Here is a 22105-nt window from a genome sequence, read left to right as displayed (position 1 = left end):
CGGCAGACAGAATTTAGCTCCTAGCAGGGTCTTCGCCTCCCATCCTAAGGTGGTGTGTACAGCCATGCCATGAAGGACTCCCTCACCATCTGATCTATGACAATCTTTCTGTCACTGGGCAGAGATGGAAGTAGTTGCAGGCTCAGGACTCAACAGAGGCTGTAGACAAACTCATCTATCAGGGAATCCCAGCTCAGCTCCTTCCAAGGTGCTGACAAAGAGAAACAGAGTTAGCAAAATAAAAGAGGGCGAGAGAATGGAACTCGAAGGGGTTAGGATCTTCTGTTTGGGGGCAGCAGGAATCTTGCCAGCAATTTGATGGCCTCTGCCTTCACTGTGCCCCGCCTCATTCTGAGGTCATCTGTCCTTCAACAGGGCCTGCCATTTCCATGCTCGGCGGCTCATCTCAGCTTCATCTCACCTGAGCCGCTAGCAGAACTTAGCAGAGCCGAACACTGCCTCACTCCTGAAAAATCGCTTCCCATCTGTTTTCTTCTGTCTGCCCGCGTCTTTTCTTGTCTCCTAATTTCTAATGTCTAATTTCTCAAAACTGGCATTTCTGAGGGGTGCTTCTGTTGGGCTCTTCTGTCTTTGCTCAGTTCTGGGGGTTCATTCTGCTTCACGGTTTGAAACACGGTGCCATGTGCCCACTGCTCTTAAACACCTGACCTCAGACCAGACTTCTTCCTGAACGCTTAGCTTCTTTCTACTCAGCTTCTCTACCCAAGTGTGTAGCCTGCCTCTTTAACTGATGACTGCCCAGAACATACCTGCTAACATACCTGACTAGGGTGGACCTCTTACTACAAAACTTAGTCATCCTTGATTCTGCATTAGCTTTCACCTCCCAATCCACTAAAAAATCACCCCAAATACACCCGAGATCTGCCAGTTCTCATCACCGCCACTGCCACCACGCTGGTGCTGGCTGTTACAATGGTCCTGGGGTGGTCTGAATTGCTAATGGCCCCCACCATCTCCTACATATAAATACTAGGTCTCTAGTGGGTTAGAACTGTTTTGGGAAGGGTTAGAAGGTGTGGTGGTCATTCTGGCGGAGGTGTGTCACCAGGGGTGCGTGTTTAGGTTTAAAAAGCCCATGACAGGCCCAGTCTCAGTCTCTGCCATGTGTTTATGGATCAGGTGAAAGCTCTCAGCTATAGCTACACTCCAGCCCCACACCTGCCTGCTTGCTGCCTCTCTCCCCCTTGTATTGGTCATGGACTAGCCCTCTGAAACTGTAAGCAAGCACCCAATCGAATGCCTCCTTTTATACGTTGCCTTGGTCCTGATGGCTCTTCACAGCAATAGAACGGTAACTAAAACCATCCCCAGCTGGACTCAGTCTTGCCTTGGCCCTTGTCAGACAATTCTCAATGCTGGAGTCAGTGCCGCTGTGCTGCTGTGCAAGTCAAGCCCAAGTCCGCACAAGGACTCACCCCTGCCATGAGCCACAGAAACTAGATCACCACTTCTTCAGCCTCTCCTACTCAGAGTCCCGTTCCCAGCAGCAACACTGCCTTCCTGCTCCTCCTCAAACATGCCAGACTTGCCTCCTCCTCGGGGCATTGGAACTTGCAGCTTCCTGGCTTGGCATCCTCTTCCCGCTAAAGCTATGTTCAAAAGCGATCTTCTGACATCACCATATTTTAAAAATTGCCCCAGTACCTCATCTCTTTTTTTCCTTCTTATTTTCTCTATAGCAAATGTCTTTTAATATGCTGCATAATTCACTTCCTAAGTCATTGCGTTATTATATTCCACACCCTGTTCTTTATAAGAAAGAATGGCCTATAAAGCTCGTGTTAGGAATAAAGGATTTCTCTTGTATTCGTCCTCACTGCCAGGTTCCTACTGCTCAGACTTGCTTGTACTAAACATTTCCATATGAAAGCCTTGGGTCACAGATGGTATCCAAGCACGAGGCAGATGGAAGGATAAACGACGGGTGGGTAAAATGAGGGATGGATTGAAAATGTGGATAGAAAGTTAGAGTGCATGGCAGGCTTTATAGTTCAGTTTTAAGACCCTTCACAGTCCCAGAAAGGGAAAATGTCACCGAAATCATATGAAATAGCATTCACCATTAAAGATATATAACTTTAATGTCTTCTCTGCCTGGCAAATAGCAATGGTAGAGTCTAACAGAAAAATAAATGGTACTTCCACAGGCTCATTAGGATTCGGTAGTTCTTGCTTTGCCTCAATTATCCACAATTCCCAAGAAGCCAAGTAGGGAGATACTTGTGATTCTAAGAGTCTAACTGGGCAGGCTATCGTCCTAATGGCAGAGAATGGAGCTAGAGGAGGAGCTGGCAGACTCTAGATTTCATGGTGATGCTACCGTGTGGCAGACGGTGCGATAGGCTGTTTGCTTGCATCACCTCCTTAGATGCTCACTGCCCTGAGAAGCTGACCTCACCCCCTTTACAAGGGAAAGAACTGAAGTCCAGAGGTTAAGTTGCTGGCGCAAGTTCTCCAATACATGGGAAAGTCTGCATTCAGACTATGCTTATATGAACCATAATATGTATTTTCTTTATCATGAATTGACCTGTTTTTCTGAGACACAGTAAACTGTTAACGGTCACAATCCACATCTGTCTTCTAAGGCGTTTATCCGGCTCAGTTTCCCTCCAGAAGCCCTGCAGACTGGCACAAGAGAGGGAAGACTGGGGCAGCTACAGTCAGGGCTTCGTTAGCAGTTAATGGAGTGTTTATGGAATAAAAAATGGTAGGCTAATGTGCGTCACCTTACAGTCACACACTCACACACACCACACACTCACACACACCCCACACACACACCCTACACACACACACTCACACACACTCACACACTCTCTCTCACACATTTCCACATGCACATGCATTCACAGACATATTAAAGCACACATACACACACATTCACTCGCACACATCTCTGTTCAAAAGAAACTAATTAAGAATGTTTAAAATTTTCTGCACGTTTATTTTTGCATGAGTCCCCATGGGTTGAGAGTGCTAAAGATGCGCTGAAAAGTGAGTCCAGCCTGAGAGATGTCACTCAGGAAAAGTCGGTTCTACTCCGTCAGCCTGTACCAGCTCTTCTCGTTCTCTTGCCTTCCTCCCACTCGCAGTTTTTCCAAGGGCATCTCACTTGCTGCCAGCGGCCCCCACCCCGACTCATCCTAAAGAAACCTGACCAGTAGCACTCTTCAGTGAATGCCATCGGACACACAAGCCTGATTATCGGTCCAGGTGTGAAGCTGCCGCTTTGCTGGAGGACAGTGAGTTTTTCATCAGGAAGTGAGGGTGAGTCAGTTAACTGGTGCTTCCCCATCACTGAAGAGTAATTACTCGCTTTTGCTTTTTCTCTCACCACATTTGTGTTCTGATTAGTCATTTCAGCCCTCACTTAGGTCCCACGCATGTAAGCAGAAAAAGGACGAGGCTACCGTTGGAATGCTGCCCAGCTATGGGTCTGCATCTCTTACCTGGGCCAACCGACCAAGTCAACCACCCAACCCCAAGGAAGGGGATGATAAGATAAATACTTCAGATTGCACCCTCCACCTGAGCTGTATGTGTAGAAATTAAGACAACCCAGGAACAAAACTAAAAGTCAGTGATTTCAGCATTTGGGTCTACCAGTAAGAAAAGACTAGTGAGGTGTAGGTGGAACACGTCTATACATGGGGCAATGTCTTATCATAAAAAGGATATTTCGAAAATGATTGATTTGTGTGTGTGTGTGTGTGTGTGTGTGTGTGTGTGTTTAGAGGTCAGAAGATCCCCCTGGGGCTAGAGGTAATGCATATTGCCAATGACTGAATAACTGGGTTAGACACCCTAATAAGTATGTAATTTATTCTAGAAAGGAAATATCCTCCAAAACATATTAAGGGGGATTCACTCAGTTAAGACAAAGGAGTGGGCTTTCCAACTCTTTGGCTAGGTTCTTCTCAGCTCACTTAAGGAAAAATGACAGTTTATCCCGCACAAACCCTCCGTGAGCCAGTAAGAGGAAAGGACAGCTGAGCTTCAGGGAGTGTGAAAAAGATGATTGTAAGCGCCGTTTGCAAAACAAAGCATAGGAAATAACTGAAATTATACCAAATAGTGAAGGAAAACTGTTGCCCTTCCAGCCCCTGATATTTCATGCAAACTTGCCTTTTCGGGCCTTACCACGTTCCTTATCAATATCCCATAGCCTTATCTGCCAACAAGTCTCATGCCTTGACATTACCAGGAATTGGTAAGGCACAGAAACCTAGTTCTGGAGCGGTTCAGTGTAAGAGCTGAGATGTCCATGTTCACACTGAGGGTACCCTCCTCAATGGCTAAATTCCACGTCTGGGACAAGGGCACCTCAAAATCATCAAGATGTCCCCTTAATTGAGCTCCTTCCATTCCTAACTTTTCGAAATCTGTATAACTGAAAAAATTTAGGTGAGGGAAAGTCCCCTTTATTTCATGAGAACTAAGGAAGGCTCTCTGCAATGGTTTGCAAATTCTCCTATAAGTCCAATACAAGATTCACACAAATGAGGAAGGCCATCAGAGTCTCCAGAATTTTGTGCAATTTCTGCTTGAATGAAACTAGCAGGAAGTTCTGAAAGACAATTGCAGGTTCGGAAAATGGTATGAGAATTGTAGAAAGAGAAACTAGTGGGTGGTAAAAACAAGACAGGGGACATAGTCTTCAAAAAGACTGTAGGAGGAGGTAGGGATGGAAGACGCCAAGAAAACAATGCCTTCCAGACAAAAGACAGATGCACATATGAACTCACAGAGCCTGTGGCAGCACACACAGGGCCTTCCAGGATCCCGGCCATTTGGGGTCTCAGTGTTGAGAGGGGAAGTGGATATGAGCTCCCATCCATAACCCAGAAGCTATCTCCAATTGACAACAGTTTGCGAGGAAAATTACTTTTCTCCAATGGCGTATCACTGCTTATACAAACCCATCTTGGGAAGGCCCTGTGCCCAGAAGTGGATGGTCAGCACATAACACACTCACTGATGCTTTTGGAGAAATTCTTTTTTTAGTCTCATAACACTTTGTTTGGATTTTTTTTAACTTACTAGTCCTTTGCTCATATGTGGGTTTTTTTTTTTCAGAAAGAAAAGGGAAAACCCAATTTGCATTATGTAGAAAAGAGCCTACAGTAAGTATACAGGGTAGAATGTGGATGGCATCTAAGCAGAGCCACAACTAATAAGCAGTAGTCATCACAGTGCGAGGATAGTTCGGCTTACTTGGGTTTATCTTGTCAACCTTCTATTAGAATTTCAGTCTCGAGTCTAATAAATATTGTCCTAGTCTTTTTCTCCTTATTATGCCTAGAAGTTAATGTATTGTAAGAAAGAAACTAATTTAAAACTACATGTGCAGATCTAATCTACATGGGTAGTAGAAAAAGACAAGATCTCCTGAGTAAATCGGGGGCATGGAGACCTTGGGAGAGGTTGAAGGGGAGGGGAGACGCAGGGAGGGGAGAAGAGAAAAATGTAGAGCTCACTAAAAATCAATAAAAAAAAAACTACATGTGCACATTGAAAAAGAAAGAAGGAAGAAAAAGAAAGACAGAGAGAGAAAGAGAAAGGAAGAATGAAAGAGAGAGAGAGAAGCGGGGGAGAGAGGAAGGAAAGACGGAGACTGTGGTAAAGTGGGTGCTCTTGACTGTTTCCCACGGTCGGGCTAATTCTCTGACAGTACCACCTCCCGTCTGAGGACCTGTCAGCAGGCTGCTGCTTCTGTGAAACAATTCCATTCCCTCGCCCCACCCTATTTTGCCTGTCACCTCCGGAAAACATAATTATCAACCAAAGGCAAAACCAGCAAGATGTTTCATAATTAGCATCGCCTAGATTATATCAAGTTTCAGCGCATTTCTCCGAAGAAAGTTCAAGCTTGTTCTTGGCTTCGCCCTCTTAGATGTGTTAAGAAATACAGAGTCCTGAGCTCATGAGACAGTAGCAGCAAGAGTCTTAATCTCCTCTCATTGTCCCTTTCTTTTGGAGGAGGAAAAAACCCAAAATCTCTTTCGGTGCATGACTGCTGGAAACTGAAATTCTAAGCTCCCCTGAGGCACTCTGTCTGGGATTGTACTGTAACTGGCAAATCCTATAAATGGATCAAGGGAATCGTTCTGACCATGAAGTCCATCACTGTGATCATGATGCTGACTTCCACTCTCCCCGTCCCTCCACTCCTGTCCAATCCCCCATTCACAGCAGTTACCACGGGGAGTGCCCTAAGCATTCCAAGACCACTGGCAGGAAATCAGTTTTCACCAAGACTGACCCTTTACTTGCATGTGAATTTCCCCCAAGAGTAAAATGCTGATTACATAATGACAGGGACACCCCATTGTGATATTCGAGTCAACATTTTATACAAATGGATTTTCTAGCCAGCAAGAATCTAATTATAGGGGGTAAAAAAAAATCCCATTTCTGCACAGGCAATGTCAGAAAGAACATCTGGGCCCAGTTTGTATCCATGGGAACCAAACTTGATCTGGCAGGGAAAAGTCTCACAAAGATAAGCAGAGGTTAGAGAGTCAGGCTGACCCTCGGAGCTGCGGAGGAATGGGTCAAAATTACAGAGGGAGAAGAGACATCCAGGCTCAACCTGTGAAGCTCAGGTGTGGACTGCAGAGCCGCTGTCCAGACAGGGACTGTGTAGACTCTAACCCCTGAGAATGAATATGTCCTACATCATCAGCCTCGGCCACACCGCTGACGGGATAAGATTCTCTTCACCCTTGGCATGAACCACACTGGGATTAAAAGGCTCTGGACCTTAAATCTGCTGAGCTCTTGCTCCGCCCGCAGTGTAGCCCTGACTGCCCGCTAAGATGTTTGAGTCTTTGTCATTCAGTCTTCTCAGGAAATTAACACTGCCTCACTTACATACCTTCACTGACTAGTATTCAGGACATATTCTGTAGTTGAATAACATCTTAGCTGGCTGTAGCTCGCTGTAATTCAATGCAGAGGTAGCAAACGGGAAAATATGTTTTGTTTCAACAGTATCAGATATCAAAGATGAACTGTTTCTCGTGAGCCAAAGCAAATATCAACACAGACAATAGTCTAGCCGCCTCTGGTTTGTTATGTACAAAATGTTACACTCAAGTCAATTATTTTGACTTAACCAAGCATGGAAATACTCCTCCATGGGACAGCTCAGCATAGTGACCTCACTTTTAAATACAATTGATGTACAATTTTGAGGTGCCAGACATTGTAGATTATTGGAAGTAGATTATTTTTTAATTCTTATAAATATTTTTCAGCTCTGTCTGGGATAAGGCTAAGTGACTGGAAACAGTTGGACTTTTGGAAAAAGTGCTACTTTACGATTTGTTGGCACTGATACTGGTACCAGTAATTCCCCACTACGCAGGAGGATTTTCCAAACTGGTCTACCCCATGACTGATGGATTAGGGGCTTTCTAGTATGACTAGGTTGGGCAACCTCCCTAGCCTTGTCTGAGTGCCAAGCTCATTTCTCATTTCCCTTTGATGTTGCTCAGGTAGACTGTTTCAGTGGGTGACCCCTTCACGGTCTTGACCTCTTTGTTCATATTCTTGCTCCTCCCACTCTTCAACTGGACTTTGGGAGCTCAGTTCAGTGCTCCAGTGTGGGTCTCTGCCTCTATCTCCATCAGTTGCTGGATGACGATTCTATGGTGATATTTAAGATATTCATCAGTCTGACTACAGGGCAAGGCTAGTTCAGGCACCCTCTCCTCTATTGCTTAGGGTCTTAACTGGGGTCATCCTTGTGGATTCCTGGGAATTTCTCTAGAGCCAGGTTTCTTGCTAGCCCCATAATGGCTCCCTCAATCAAGATATCTCTTTCCTTGCTCTCATCTCTGCCTTTCCTCCATCTCGACTATCCCATTCCCTCAAGTTCTCCTCCCCCCTGCCCTTCTCCCATCCTCTTCCCCTTCCACTTTTTCTTCTCTTCCCACTCCCATTCTCCCAATTTTGTCAGGTGATCTTGTCTATTTCCACTTTCCAGGTGGATCTATTTATGGTTTTCTTAAGGTTCACCTTGTTACTTAGCTTCTCTAGGATCATGAACAATAGGCTCAATATCCTTTGTTTATAGCTCATGAGTGAGTACATACCATATTCACTTTTTTGGGTCTGGGTTACCTCACTCAGGATGATGTTTTCTAGTTCCATCCATTTGCATGCTAATTCAAGATGTCATTTTTTTTTTAACCATTGAGTAGTACTCTAATATGTAAACTTGCCATTTTTTTTTTAAAATCCATTCCTTAGTTGAGGAGAATCTAGGTTATTTCCAGGTCCTGGCTATTACAAATAGTGACGTTATGAACATAGCTGAATAAATGTCTTTGTAGTATGATTGAGCATCTTTTGGGCATATGCCCAAGAGTAGTATTGCTGGATCCTGAGGTAGGTTGATTCCCAGTTTTCTGAGAAACCACTGGATTTCCAAAGTGGTTGTGCAAGTATGCTTTCCGTCTCTTAATCCTCTGACTTCTGGATTTTCTTCAGTACTGCATGGCCAGGATTATACAAGCCACTGACTTAAATATTTTATCTGATATTTTTAATTGTGTCAAACCAAAGGTAAATCTAGCTATGTTACTTATCAGCAGTAGTAGGAGAGTGCTTTAACATTCAGTGCATTTTTCACCCAATATTAATATTGCATAGCAAAAAAGTTACTTTATCCATTTTCAAAGAATGGTCCTTGAACTATCTACTTCAGAATCATTTATCAAAACCTGGATTTGTAGGGAAAAAAAAGCAAACTGACATATCCACCTTCCAAACTATAAAAAGGTTTGCCACTGAATTGACAGTAAGTTAACAAAAGACAGAGGAATAATCTTCTGTGAGCCCAGAAGTCCCTGGAGTATGCAACAGACCAAAAAATAAAAATGAAAATAAAATCACGGATATAGTCAGTTCAGCTTTCTAGAAGCCACAGCTCTCTGTGGGTCCATGAACCATTCTGGCTGTAGCTACCACCTTGGGATGTATTGCCACAGGCATTCACAGTGGTGAGATAAGGTGAGAGTCCTGGATACTTCCATACAGAACATCCTCTGAACAGCAAGCATCAAAGGCCAAAGCCAAACCAGACAGGAGACTGTTTGGAGACATGTTTTTCCTCAGCTCTTTATTTAATCTCTCGACAACAGCAGTCATGATCCCTGCTAAGGAATCCTTAGCAATGGGAACAAGGGAACAGCAATGAGCCACCATCATCTTATTCTCCAATCTTAGAGGCATTTGGGATGAGCTCTCCATAGTCTTGTTTTTTTTTTTTCCCCTGAAGAAAACAGTCTAAAAACACTTAGGAAGCATGAACAGACATCTTCACACTAAGGTGACCAGGGGATCATCAAGTTCTTCTTCTAAAGCTAAGTTGTTCAGATCTTTTCTGGGACTTGGTTTTCTGCCTCCCATTTTGCTCATTCTGAAGTTAATGAAAGGTTCTCACTGCCTGAGAGACAGTGATGTAAGCGCTTGTCCATGCTTGATCTAATAGATGGAAGAGCAAATCAAAATGATTCTCACGTCTTCAATCATTGCTTGTTCTCTGTAAACCTACCTTTTGCCAACCTCTGAACACTTGTTATTAGCAGTAGGGACACCTAGGCAACAAAGGTAGGGATGGAAGCTGGACGAGGGTGGACACTACACACTTTAGACAAAGGGACCAATGGCCCTTGAGCTGGAACTGACCTAAAAGCCTCCTCTCTGAGGACTAGATTTCATGGATCCAGAAGGCACCGTGCAAGCTTCCAAAGAAGGGAAGCAACCAGTAGCCCTAGCCAGCTATGATGCCCATGGATCACAACAACAACCAGCAGGATACAATAACCCTTACGGTGCAGTACTGGCACACATACCTTGGTAGTAATAGATAGCTCTTTAATTGGGCTGAAGACCTGCTCGACAAGAGGGAAATAATGCTGGAAATATTACTGGAAACGTAGCCAACTACCCAGAGCTAATGAAGTCAGGGACCGTGAAGGCGAAGCTACAACAGCCATTTTATTAAATCAGCATGGTCCCTAACAGCATTCTAAAATATGTGTCCTTTTACCCACAGACATGTGCTGTCCTCATTCTCTCACCCCCCCCCCACCAAGCCAACTTCTGTTTGCAACAGAAGGAGACCACTGAAGAAAACCACAACCAATGAGATGCAGGGTTGTGGAGCCCACTCTCAATGGATACGTCTACAAAACAACTCAAGCACCACAGGCTCAGAAGAGGGGATGGAAATGTTGTAAGAGCCAAAGGAACAGGGAGTTAGCTGTCAGATTGTATCGTCTTGAAGTGCCTGAAACTATACCCATCAAGTTTCAACAACTTGACCGCCTAAGCACCAGCTGAGCAATGGTGACTACAAAGACATGGTGTTGTGAACTGAGGAAGGCTCAGGAGGTCTCAGCCCCACATGAGGTATGCTGAGGGTGGAGAAAGCCTTCCCCAGGGAAGAACAAACCAACTCATTGTCCAAACCAAATGTCGGCCCTGAAATTATATTCCTACACAGAACAGCCAAGTTGTTTTTATGTATTTAGAAACACACACAGGTAACAACAGTTAAAGCAAAAAAGACACCATGAAATTGAAAGAGAGCGAGGTAGGGGTTATTTGTTTGAAGGAACACAAGGGAGAAATGGTGTAATTATATTATAATCTCAAAAAAGAAAAGAAAAATTGTAGCTACAGAAACAAAGCCAGATGAGCGACCCAGGCTTCTTAGGACAGGGCGAACATCTGGCTTTATTTCAAATGAAATTCAAAGTCATGGGGTCTAAGAAGGAGAAAGGGTGTGTGTTATTTGCACTACTTGTTTGTTTGTCTGTTTGCACATTTTGTCTGGATGCCTTGTGGTCTTTTCATGACGTCAGTAGTGAAAGCGTCATTTAAATTGGTCTGTAGACCAGTCTGGTCTGCAAAAGAGTGTGTTGCCACCTTTGTGAAATACAGAAACTGAAAGGAAATGTATAGGAAGAATCTAAATATTTTTAAGTTATTTGAAATAAAAGAAAAAAATTAAGCAGAATGTTCCTTTTATTTTTAATTTTTACAGGGCAAAAATAGGCTGCAAGTATCTGAGGAACAAAATCCAAATGGTCTTTTACAGATACTCTGAGATCCACTGTAGTGATTCAGGCAAAGAGTGATGGATGTTTAACCAAAGGAGGTGGATCAGGCCCAAAAAAGACAATTATGTTACTATCCTGGGATCCCAGGACACTGAGAAAGAGATCTGGGCAATCAAGATAAAGAGGTAGGTGTACCAGGAATGCCTGGAATGCCTGTGCCCACACTGGATGTGAATTTAGCCACACCCTGGAAAGTGACAAGCAATGAGAGAATTTAGTGTTTAAGAAGAATAGTATAGCTCTTTCGGGGATGGTGCTTAGAGGCACTCAGGATGGTCCAGCTTTTGACATACCGTCGTAGGCTCTCCTACAACACAGCCTCAAACAAAACTAGGCTGTCTCGAACTCCTGGCAACAGGATTGTTTACCTTTACACCAAGAAGGTTGGAAAGGCACCTAAATCAGCATGCGGTGTGTGCCCAGGCTGACTCCGAGGGGTTCGTGCTGTGAGACCGAAAGTCCTCATGAGATTGTCGAAGACAAAGAAGCATGTCAGCCCGGCCTATGGTGGCTCCATGTGTGCCAAGTGTGTCCGTGACAGGATCAAGCGGGCTTTCCTTTTTGAGGAGCAGAAAATTGTTGTGAAAGTGTTGACGGCACAAGCTCAGAGTCAGAAAGCGAAATAAACGTGTGGCTTTTTTAATTGAAGAAGAAGAAGAAGAGGAAGAGGAAGAGGAAGGAGAAGGAGAAGGAGAAGAAGAAGAAGAAGAAGAAGAAGAAGAAGAAGAAGAAGAAGAAGAAGAAGAAGAAGAAGAAGAAGAAGAAGAAGAAGAAGAAGAAGAAGGAGTATACAAGCCGCACGGTTGTGGCACATGCCTTTAATCCCAGCACTTGGGAGGCAGAGGCAGGCAGATCAAGGCTAGCCTGGTCTATAAGAACTAGTTCCAAGACAGAGAAACCCTGTCTTGAAAAACCAAAACAGAATATAATAATATACAACAGTATACTATTGAGTTCCAGCACTGGAAAGAGGCAACCTTGGGTTTAAATTCTCATTTCACTTTTGTATGGTCTTGTAAATCTCACTCTTCTCTAGTTTCAGATACCTCATCTTCAAAGTGAGGACCAGGTCTCTACCTTCTGAGGTGTTTGTTACAGTGATAGCTCGTGCCTCTTTCTGTGAAGAAAGAGTTTCACAGCAACATGGGCACACAACTGCTCAGTTCTGAAGCAAATGGTAGACAAAGCCTGACCCTACACATCTCTTCATTATCTTTCCCATAGTGACCATCAGGAACAGGGACAGACAAGCCTACGTTTCTGAGGAGGAAATAAGGACTAATGTCTCTAGGAAGTCTCCCTCTTGTGCTGCAGGCGAATTCAGTATTGACTCAACCTCTGCTCCTCGGTGAGAACAGTTCATGCAAAAAGTCATAGACGCAGTAGGGGGAAAGCAGTCACCCTGCTTTTGGGCAGCTTGTCCATACGCAGGGCAGAGCAAAATAGAGCTCAGAATTCAACACTAGGCCGATTAAGAAACTGGGTGAGTATAACTTCCATGGTACCTGCTTAAAAATAAGACGCCACCAGGCCTCTAACCCTATTCCTCCATCTGTCCTCAACATCTTATTTCCCACCATCCTGACTTCCTTTATCTCCAAGTGGATGTGGTCATTTTCGATAACCCTTTTTCTTCTCCACTACTGGTTTTAATATTTAAATATTTATTACTTATTACATTAAAGTACACAGGAAATAAAAACGCCTGAGTGTACTACATACTACCAAATCTCTCCTCTTCCAACTTTGGCTTCTTATCTGCCTTTAACATATCTCTACAATCATCAGTATTATGCCTAGTTTGTAAATAGAGAATAAAAATCAAATAAATGGGAGAAAAAACTCCTAGTGCTGAAGATAAATGTTCAAATTAAAAGGACATATCAAGAGAAATTAAAGGGGAATGAAGTTGGGGAATTCATACATACATACATACAAACACACACACACACACACACACACACACACACACACACACCCATAGCTACAAAATCAAAGTGGCACGTGCCATTTTAGTCTGCTTTCACCCAAAATTAAAATGTAAGGTCTATTAGGTGTGAAAAATGTCTTCTGAATTATGAAAACTTAATTATAATTTGGGGGCCCTTGCCCAAATGTGTGGGAGCAGAAATGTTTCTGCTTTCCAAGGTTCTTAGCCTTAGTAATACTTGTATAGATCTTATAGCATTTTTAATCAGAAAACCAGAAATCCAAAATACAGTGACATTTGAAAATTTTTGGCCATTGTGTGTGTACTTTAAATTTTTAGGATTTTGAACTAGGCATGGTGGCACATGCCTATAATCTCAGCATATAAGGGACTGAGATAGAGAAGTTCATGAATGAGAGATCAACCTAGGCTATATAGTGCGATCCTGACTCAGACAATGAAAAGGCTTCAGATTTTGCATTTACTGATTAGGAAATGTTCTGCCTATAATCTCAATATTATAATATTTTAATTGATTTTTTAACTTTAGACATATTTAAGGTACTAATATGTTTTTTAAAGGAATATTTATCTGAAATTGTAAAAACTTATAAACTTTGGATTTGATTCTTCTACTGAATTGAAATCGAATCAAATGTAATACTCATTTCAGAAAATGTATTTTCTGATAGACTCTGGGGCAGAGACAGACAACCTTTACATAGAAGGAACAGTGTCAGTTTGGCAACTGATTGTTAATTCAAATTAGAAATGGGCCAGCTATACTTCCAAGCAACCAAGAATGAACAGGAAACTTCTCGCACAGGTTACTACCACCAAGCAATAAGTACGGCACTCAAGAAATCTCTGCAGCACAGAGTTAATGGGAACACAGCATAAATCAGGGCTTCACCAAGTGAGTGCTCCTGGGAAGGAAGCTGCAGGATGAAAAACACCCTCTGTAAACATCCTAGAAGAGGTCTGATTTAATTTTGGTCATTTATTTGTTTAGCTAGGACCGTGGGTGGAACTTTCCCCAAACAGTGCCTACTGGCCTGATTCTAAGTGCTGAGAATAAAGGGTACCAGCCCACTGACAGGCTTTATGAGCCCCAGTTGGAAACTCAAACAGGGAAGCTGTGTTAATACCGCAGTGCTAGTCTGTAGAACAGTCCAGAGAATGGCGGGATCTTTTGGAGGTAATGAGGAAAGAGAGTATTCAATCAAAAGAGACTGAAATCAGACACCTTTAAAATTCTTACTACTCAAGTAGCACAATTTTCTTTCTGGAGATCAACTTTCACAGACATTATTTTTCTAAAAGCCCATTTTCTCTCTGCTAAAGGAATTGTGAAATATTGTAAATATTTTTTCTCGAACCTGCGGAATTTCAGATATAATGGGGAAAGGTGCAGATAAAGTCACCTTATTCCTTGTCAAGGAAAGTGACACCTTGTTCCAACTCATCCCCTTTAAATTTTCTTTTTCTTAAGGAAAAAAGTCACAGAGGGCAATCTTCTCTGCTCAGGACAGCAAGAACAAGGTATCTGCCTGTGTCCCTTTTTCCATATTAGGAACATCTACGGCATCTTAGAGAAACAGGCTGGTCCCAAGTGGTGATGGCTGGTTTGGGAGAAAGGCCTCATTATCTTCCAAGGTTTTCTTGAGACCTCTGAATGTCAAAGTCATAGCAGGCTCTCTAAAGTCAAGGGCAACTTTACACAGGTGGTTCACAGGCCAACAACCTGAGAGAGGATGCGATGCAAACAAGCCCCGTTAGAAAAGCTTCTCCTGATGCCAGTGTGACCTTAGAAAAAGGACATTCTTTCATCTAAGTAGCAACATTAGTTCTCTGTGACAAGATAATGCTCACGAAATTCTGTGTGCCTCAACTGTCTGGTTGAGATGAGTATATTATATATTGTTGACATCTTTGTTGAAGCAAAGTCAGAAGAGTGTAATGAGGTCCTGTTCGTAACCTTTAACTAAGCTGAGAAGAGACTCGTAGCAAAGGTCTGCAAGGAGAAGACTATGAAGAGGAGGCTGTGTGTTGGCTACTCAGCTTTCTGCTACTGCTTTGCTGGGTGTGTTAGCACACACCTGTACTCCCAGCGAAGCACAATTCATAAAAACTCAGAGATAGATATTGGGGTTCAACCTGAAGATCTCAAAAGCAAAGCAGCCAGTCACTGGCCTTGACCTCAGTCCAAGAACGATGATCCTGCCTCCCTCCAGGAATCTGAGAATGAGACTGTGTCTGAGAGCTGTCTCCTCCCATTTTATCATCCTCTCTAGTTCTAAGATTAAGGGTGGGCACCACTACCACCTGGTTTCTTATGGCAAGCTGGTTACTGGGATTAAAGGTGTGTGTCAGTGTGGCCTGGGCTGTACGGCTGGTCAGAATAGCTGTTTTACTTTTCTGATCCTCAGGCAAGCTTTAACATACAAATGAAATGCCACCACGGCACAGAGTGCACACTTGTTAACACACCTGTAAAAACTGAAGCTGAGGCAGTGGCTTTAGGTTCACAAACAATTAGCTCTGTTGATTTGTGCCTTTGATGATGCAGTACACATGGCAACAGCATTTAGAGGAAAGCTTCTATTTATCTCAAGCCATGGTGCAGAAGAGGGAGAAGAGTGATCGGGGCCCCAGTAACTTGCCTCAAATGCATGTGAATATTTATTCAATCTCAGCATTTGTTTCATTTCGTTTACTAGCTCAGTAATTGCCAAATAGGCCTGGCAGGGAGAGTCTGGTGAAAAGAACAGCACATGTAGTTACCCAGTTGTTCTATATTACTCCTAAATCAGTCTTGTGAAGCTCTGGGGGCCGACGTAAAGCCCCCAAAGTACGGGTGCTTCTGTATCCAAAGATTTAAAAACACATCTGGGGTCTCCCAGGTCATGTTTTAATGCAGATAATCATCTGATTGACACCGGCTGACATTTATTGTCTATTTTAAATCCAGATGCCACAGTGAGTTCAGTTCAGACAAGAAAACAGATGTCTGGCTGCAACGACATCCACTTAATATGCATCACAGCGTCTCCAGTCACCAAGAGGTACGGAACATACCTCCCAGACAGAATCCTGTTGCTATTCTGGCCTCTCCAGGCAAGTTTTTTCAGTTCCTCCCTGACTCCAGGGATGTCATTGTCTGGTTGACTCTGACAATCACACACTAGAACAATGAAGCCTGGCATAATGAGAGCCTGTGACACCAGGACTTGGGAAGATCCTCGGCAGGAGGATCACACATCTGAAGCTAGCTTAAGCTACATAGCAAAACCATGCAACTAAGAAAGGAAGATTAAGTGGGGAACAAGAAAGAGAATAAAGTGGGGAGGGAAGAGGAGAGAAAAGGAGGGAGGAGGAAAAGCCAGTTTCTCAAATACCCAAGACTGTGTGGCCTGATGGTTAAAGCTTGAAGGTTTTTGTGCTAGACTTAGGCTATGACTGCCGCCTGTTCACTATGAATTGTGGGCAAGTATACAATCCATCTGTGCCTCTGTCTCCTCAATAGTAAAAGCGAGGTTCTGTGCGGTGGTAGCCTTCAGATGGTTTCTGTGAGGGTGCCATGAGCTGAACGCCAGAGCACTTGCCAAATGTCAAGTGTTCAAAAATAGCATTGTGGACAACAGACTATTCCAAAGTCTATAGGTGATGAGTATATGACCACCTACGGGACCCGGAAGATCATTCATACATGATATCCCAGAGTCATACTGGTTCAGTGTCTTGGCTGAGGTCAGCAGCCACACCAGAACCCAGCTCTCTGTCCGTGTCAATGGGACAAAGCGCAAGAACTCAAACCTGACACTTCACTTACGTGCATGTGATAGGGCATATCTACCTCAGTAGTTGTAATTTTTAAACTTCTAAATATTAGCACAGGAATAGATGGTTTTATTAGCAGGATGTTAAAGATCTCTTTTGTACACACGGGATCTATATGAGAACAGGGCAGGGTTCTAACCATCACACTCCTGTCGAAGACTGCCAAGTAGCCCTTGTTAATGAAAACTAGCCTGGGTAATGTCCCGGGGTACCAGACCACTAGAACAGAGCTGGAAAACATCACTGCATACGTTCACACTGCCAGGTCCTGGTGAGCCATCCAGTCCTGCCCACCCCAGCTGCAGGAGGAGAGCATGTTGGACAAGCCGTGGAGACCCCAGAAATGAACCATTTCACAAACCCTTCAATTGGCAACTGGTGTCAGCTCAGCTTACCATACCAATCTACTTCACAAACTCTGCTTCAGTACCGGACAGCCCAATCCCTCTCATGGAGCTTGGCCTGTCAACAGAAAGCTTATGCCAGCACCACCCTACACCCGCCCAATGCCCCCAGGATGGCTCCACACTTCCCAGCCACTGTGCTTCTCCCTTTGCTCCTAGATGCTGTCACAGCTCTGTGACTCTTAGCACCACCACCCCTAAAGCAAACTGTCAAAATCCCTTCCCAGTAATGACAGCCGCTCCATGAAACCAACCTGCATTCAGATGCCCTTTTCTACCATCGGCTCTCCAGACCCTTCTACATCTAAGGCCTCCTTTACCAGTCCGTCTTTGCTGTCCATTCGTGATGCTTTCCCTTTTACAGACTCATGTTGAGCCTGGCTAGCAAGTGGTCAGAACTGAATAAACCCTAGTTTCTCAAGAAGTCGGAATGGCACAGAAGATATCCATGTGCAGAAGCTGGCAAGGAGGGCAAGAAAGAAAGGAAACACAGCAAAGCCACACCATATGCCAGGCTGGCCTAACAGTTAACATTTTAACTCAGTACTCTAGACACCATCAGTATGCAATGACTTTATTATCAACATATTACAAAGGATAATGCTGGGGACCGGGTGGGCTGTTTCATCCTAGATCATACTGTGAAGCTGGGAACTGATCTTCGTTATCTCTTATTGCCTGTTTATAATAATGTCCTTCTAACCCTGCATCCCTAAGTCTACTTTAATTGTTCTTCTTTTGTGGACCAAAACATACCTTACAAATTTTGTACAGTTTCTGCTTTAAAAGCCAGAAATTAAAGATTGATTTGAGTCAGATCTCCCCCAAGAGTAAACGACATGCAACATAACGTTGAAGTTCAAAACATCCCTGGGATGGAGGAAATCATAGAAGGCAGAAGGAAAGGGCCTTGGGCCATCCATAGCTCAGCATTTCCCAACACCTCACTTCTAAATCCTGTCATATAAACTAGAGTCATCTGTAAGTACGCATGTGCAACAACCACTGTGGATATTAGTTTGATAGAATTACAGGTTAAATAAGTAATTACAGGATCACAGACACACAAAGTGGTCCATCACATGTTTAATTATTTTGCTAATAATCATAGAGGAATTTAGGCTTCCCTCTTTGAAAAATGACATTTGCAATTTCAACTACATTCCAACTTAAATGAAAGATCCAGTAAGTCCTTGGTATGATTCAAGTTTTAAATAATTTGTCAAAAGTTATACTAATTCTGAATACATCAGCATTTTCTCAGTCTTTCCATCAAAATAGTCAGGGAGGATAGTTATCATTTGAAAATGTACACAGCGTCATACAGGAACAGGAGGAGAAGGAAGGAGTTACCTTTGGGATGAAGAAAGGTTTACCACAAAACGCCAAACTTCTGATTCCAAATCTCCTACTAGCACTACCCTCATAAATGTTAAATAGCAAACAAACGAAAAACGTCCACAAAACAAAGAAAGGAGCCCGATGCTTCCGCAGTTTCTCCCTGCCTGAGGCAGTTATCTCCCCTTCCCAAAAGAGGTCCCGAAGAAGGGCAAAAGCACAGGAGATCTCAGCAGGACTAGGAAGATGTCCCCTGTCTTCAAGACTTACCCAGCTTGGTCCGTTCTCTCAGCACCCTACTTTCCCCACTGTGACAGTTAGGATCAGACGGCGGCTGGGTTTTTGTTGCTGTTTCTGTTCTTTGGATCGCAAAGCCCCATGAAAGTTAAATCGTGTTGAATGTGATGTGGCCTCGCCTAGCATGGGGAGTGGGGGTAGCGGGAATAAAAAGCTTCAAGCTTGAATTGCCGAGTGCTTCTTGGGAAAAAAAAATAAATAAGTAGCAAGTGGCTAGCAGGAGGCGACGTGGGAGACGTGCCTTGGGGATGGCAGGCCGGGAAGGGGCCCACAAACTTTCTCAGCACAGCTGTCCAGATGCGCTTCATCTATTTTCCTGGCGGGGCACTGGCTTGGGCTGCGATTGGCTGTCAAGTCTCCTCCCTGGTCTCCGATTGGTGAAACAGCCCGCCACTCCTGCGGGCTTTGTCCGCCTCCGCCCACTGGGCCACTCGCATCCTAGAAAGGAACCTAGCTGGGCGCGCTGTGCAGTCGCTGATGTGGCACTGCGTGGCAGCGGGGGTCTGGGGAGGGGCAGAGGAGAGGTCGCTAGAACTCGGAATTTGTCTCTGCCCTCACCCCTTGACAGCAGGCCTTGTAAGTAGCTACGTTTAAACTAGGTGATCGCTGTCGTTTTGGGCGACGAGCAAGGCCAGCCATCAGTTCCTTAAGCCGCTGGCATTTCCAAGAGGAAGGGGTTGGAGATGCGCGCTGCCCACGCCTCCAATAGGGCGGTCCAGGCCCTCCTCGAGGCTTTCGTGATCTACACTTTCTCAGGGGAGAGAAAAATAGGTGTCAGTAGTACACTGTTTGGGGACAGTATTCTAGCGACGGAATTGTGAACTTTTTACGGAAATCCGAACTCATGAGAAATGTGTTCGTTTCTGTGGAAAAATCCTGGGTGAGTGCTTGAAGGAGTGCTTGGGGTTCATTTACGGTTGAGGTGGCTAGTACCTGCGAAGAGAGAACTCTTATTTTGGCCTGTGAGAACTGTATAATTACGCCAAGGACGTTTTGATTTGGTGGAAGGGGTGGGGAACAGAAGAGATCTGCAATCAGCAGCCACTGGAATGTGGATGTTGACAGAAACTTGATCTCTGAAATGAGAAGTCAAGGACCGAACAGCAGGCCCTGTGCCAGGCCGCTTTTACCTGCATTGTTTTGAATTCCTGCACCCGACTTATAGAGTAGATATCATCTCCATTATCAGATAAGACCAAAACTCACACCTATCCCAGCATGCCAAGGACGTCTCTAGACAATGTGTGCTACTTTACCTCACTAGAGTATGCAGTAAACATGTGAACGCGTGTATCATTTGTCATCAATGTGAGGATGAGGATTTCTTGTGAATGCCTCATCCTTCTGTGTCTAAAGTTTTTGCTACAACGATTATATTCGTGTGTTCACTATCTACTGTTATGTAAGTCGATACTTGAGGCAGCACACTCATATTACTGCACAGTTCTGGAAGACACAAGTCCAGGCTTGACTGGATCATCTGCTTTGGGTCTCACAAGAATGCAGATTCAGGTCTGGTGGTGGTGGTGCATGCTTTTAATCCCAGCACTCCGGAGTTAGAGGTTTGAGGCTAGCCTGGTCTACAAGAACTAGTTCCAGGATAGGCAACAAAGCTACACAGAGAAACCCTGTCTCAAAACAAAAGAAAACAAAAGATTGCAAATTCAGGCAACTGCTGGCTTCATTTTCATCTGTAGGTTCCAGGAATGGCGTGGGGGGGGCCAGACTCTCTAGAAGATTCACAACACTTCATCCCTGTAACAGCAAAGGAAACCCACAAAGGAACAGTCCTTGAATGTGGCTGTATGACATCATTTGTGTCTTATGATAGCTTTCTGAATCATTTGTATCAGTCATTAGTTCACCTATGGCGGAAAGTGGCTTTGTAATCATGGATGAATTAGATTTATTGACTACTAGGACAGGCTCCTTAAGATAAAAGGATTCCTTCTGTATGCAGGCATGTAGATTTCAGTTTACCCACAGCTGTGCATCGTCAACACTCTTGGACTTATACATAGGCTAGCACAGAGACTCTGAAGGGCTGGCAGTAGAAGGTAGCCTCACTGGAAACCTCAGCATTCCAGAGAACACATCATGGTGAGGCTGTACGTTTTACTTTTGGTCCATTATCTCAGACTTGAAGCTGCGATGCCCTTTCTTCCATCTGAATCTAGAATGTCCCCCAAAGGACAGATTAAAGCCTGAGAAAGTGGAACCATTGAAGAAAGACCTGACAGAAAGAAGTCAGGCCACTGGGGAGTACAATCTGCAAGGATACTTTGGGCCCCCGCCCGTTCTACTCTCCTCTCTCTCTCTCTTTCTCTCTCTCTCTCTCTCTCTCTCTCTCTCTCTCTCTCTCTCTCTCTCTCTCTCTCTCTCTCTCTCTCTCTCTCCTTACTAGACACTTCCTCTATCAGGTATTTCAGTCATGATATTCTGCCTCATCACAGGCAGAAAAGTGACTGAGTCAAATACCCATGGGCAGAAATCTCTGAAACTATGAGCCAAGAAAATGTTTCAAAATTCAAAAAAATAGTTTATTTTGTCATGGTGGAGGGAATGCTGGCTACAGAGAAAGTAACTAAATATGCAAACAAGTAGAGATATATGGGGGGAGGGGCATAGTAAACTTACTATTTGCTCCTTCAGTAACCAAGGAAGAGTGAGGGAAGGGGAAGTCTAGAAAAAAAACTGTTTTATACTCCATTTCATAACCACATCGCTCCAGCAAAACATTAGCAAAAACCGTGACCCACTGATGTTCACACATCAGCAAAGGCCAGTGGGCATCCTGCTATTTACTCTTTCCAGTCTATGATGAGGTAAAGATGCCCAAACTCCTTTAACAAAACAGCAGCAAATATAATGCAGCGATGGGTAAAGAGAATCACACAGAAGGACCAAGTGGGGTTTTTCCTAGTGATGCAAGTCCCGTTCTGTACCCCCAAACCAATCAGCATAACCCTGCTATAGGTCATGAAATATCCATGTGTGTAGACAAGCACTTAGCAAAATACAGCACTATCAAAATTCCAGAGAAATGGGAAAAAAAGAGGAACGTTTAAACTTTGATAAGAGGCACGTACCAGAAAGCTCTTCATGTTTAATGTTTGATACATGCTTTATGATTA

At 43.9% G+C, this 22105-nt stretch overlaps 1 protein-coding gene and 1 pseudogene across 2 annotated transcripts in view; one reads left to right on the top strand and one right to left on the bottom strand.

Annotated features, from left to right (window-relative positions):
* The window catches only part of LOC142843904 (transmembrane protein 45A-like), a 70506-nt gene extending 51217 nt beyond the window's left edge, over nt 1–19289 (bottom strand). The window contains exon 1 of one of the 2 annotated variants that reach the window (XM_075962020.1): nt 18945–19289. The gene's annotated coding sequence lies outside the window, so the exon portion shown is untranslated. The remainder of the gene's footprint in view (nt 1–18944) is intronic. The other variant, XM_075962011.1, reaches the window with a different exon arrangement.
* LOC142839122 (large ribosomal subunit protein eL34-like) lies at nt 11421–11788 on the top strand (annotated as a pseudogene).
* Nucleotides 19290–22105: the final 2816 nt, after the last annotated feature.

Source organism: Microtus pennsylvanicus, chromosome 1 (genome assembly GCF_037038515.1).
Source record: "Microtus pennsylvanicus isolate mMicPen1 chromosome 1, mMicPen1.hap1, whole genome shotgun sequence".
NCBI lineage: Eukaryota > Metazoa > Chordata > Mammalia > Rodentia > Cricetidae > Microtus > Microtus pennsylvanicus.
This window is presented reverse-complemented; position numbering and strand designations above follow the sequence as displayed.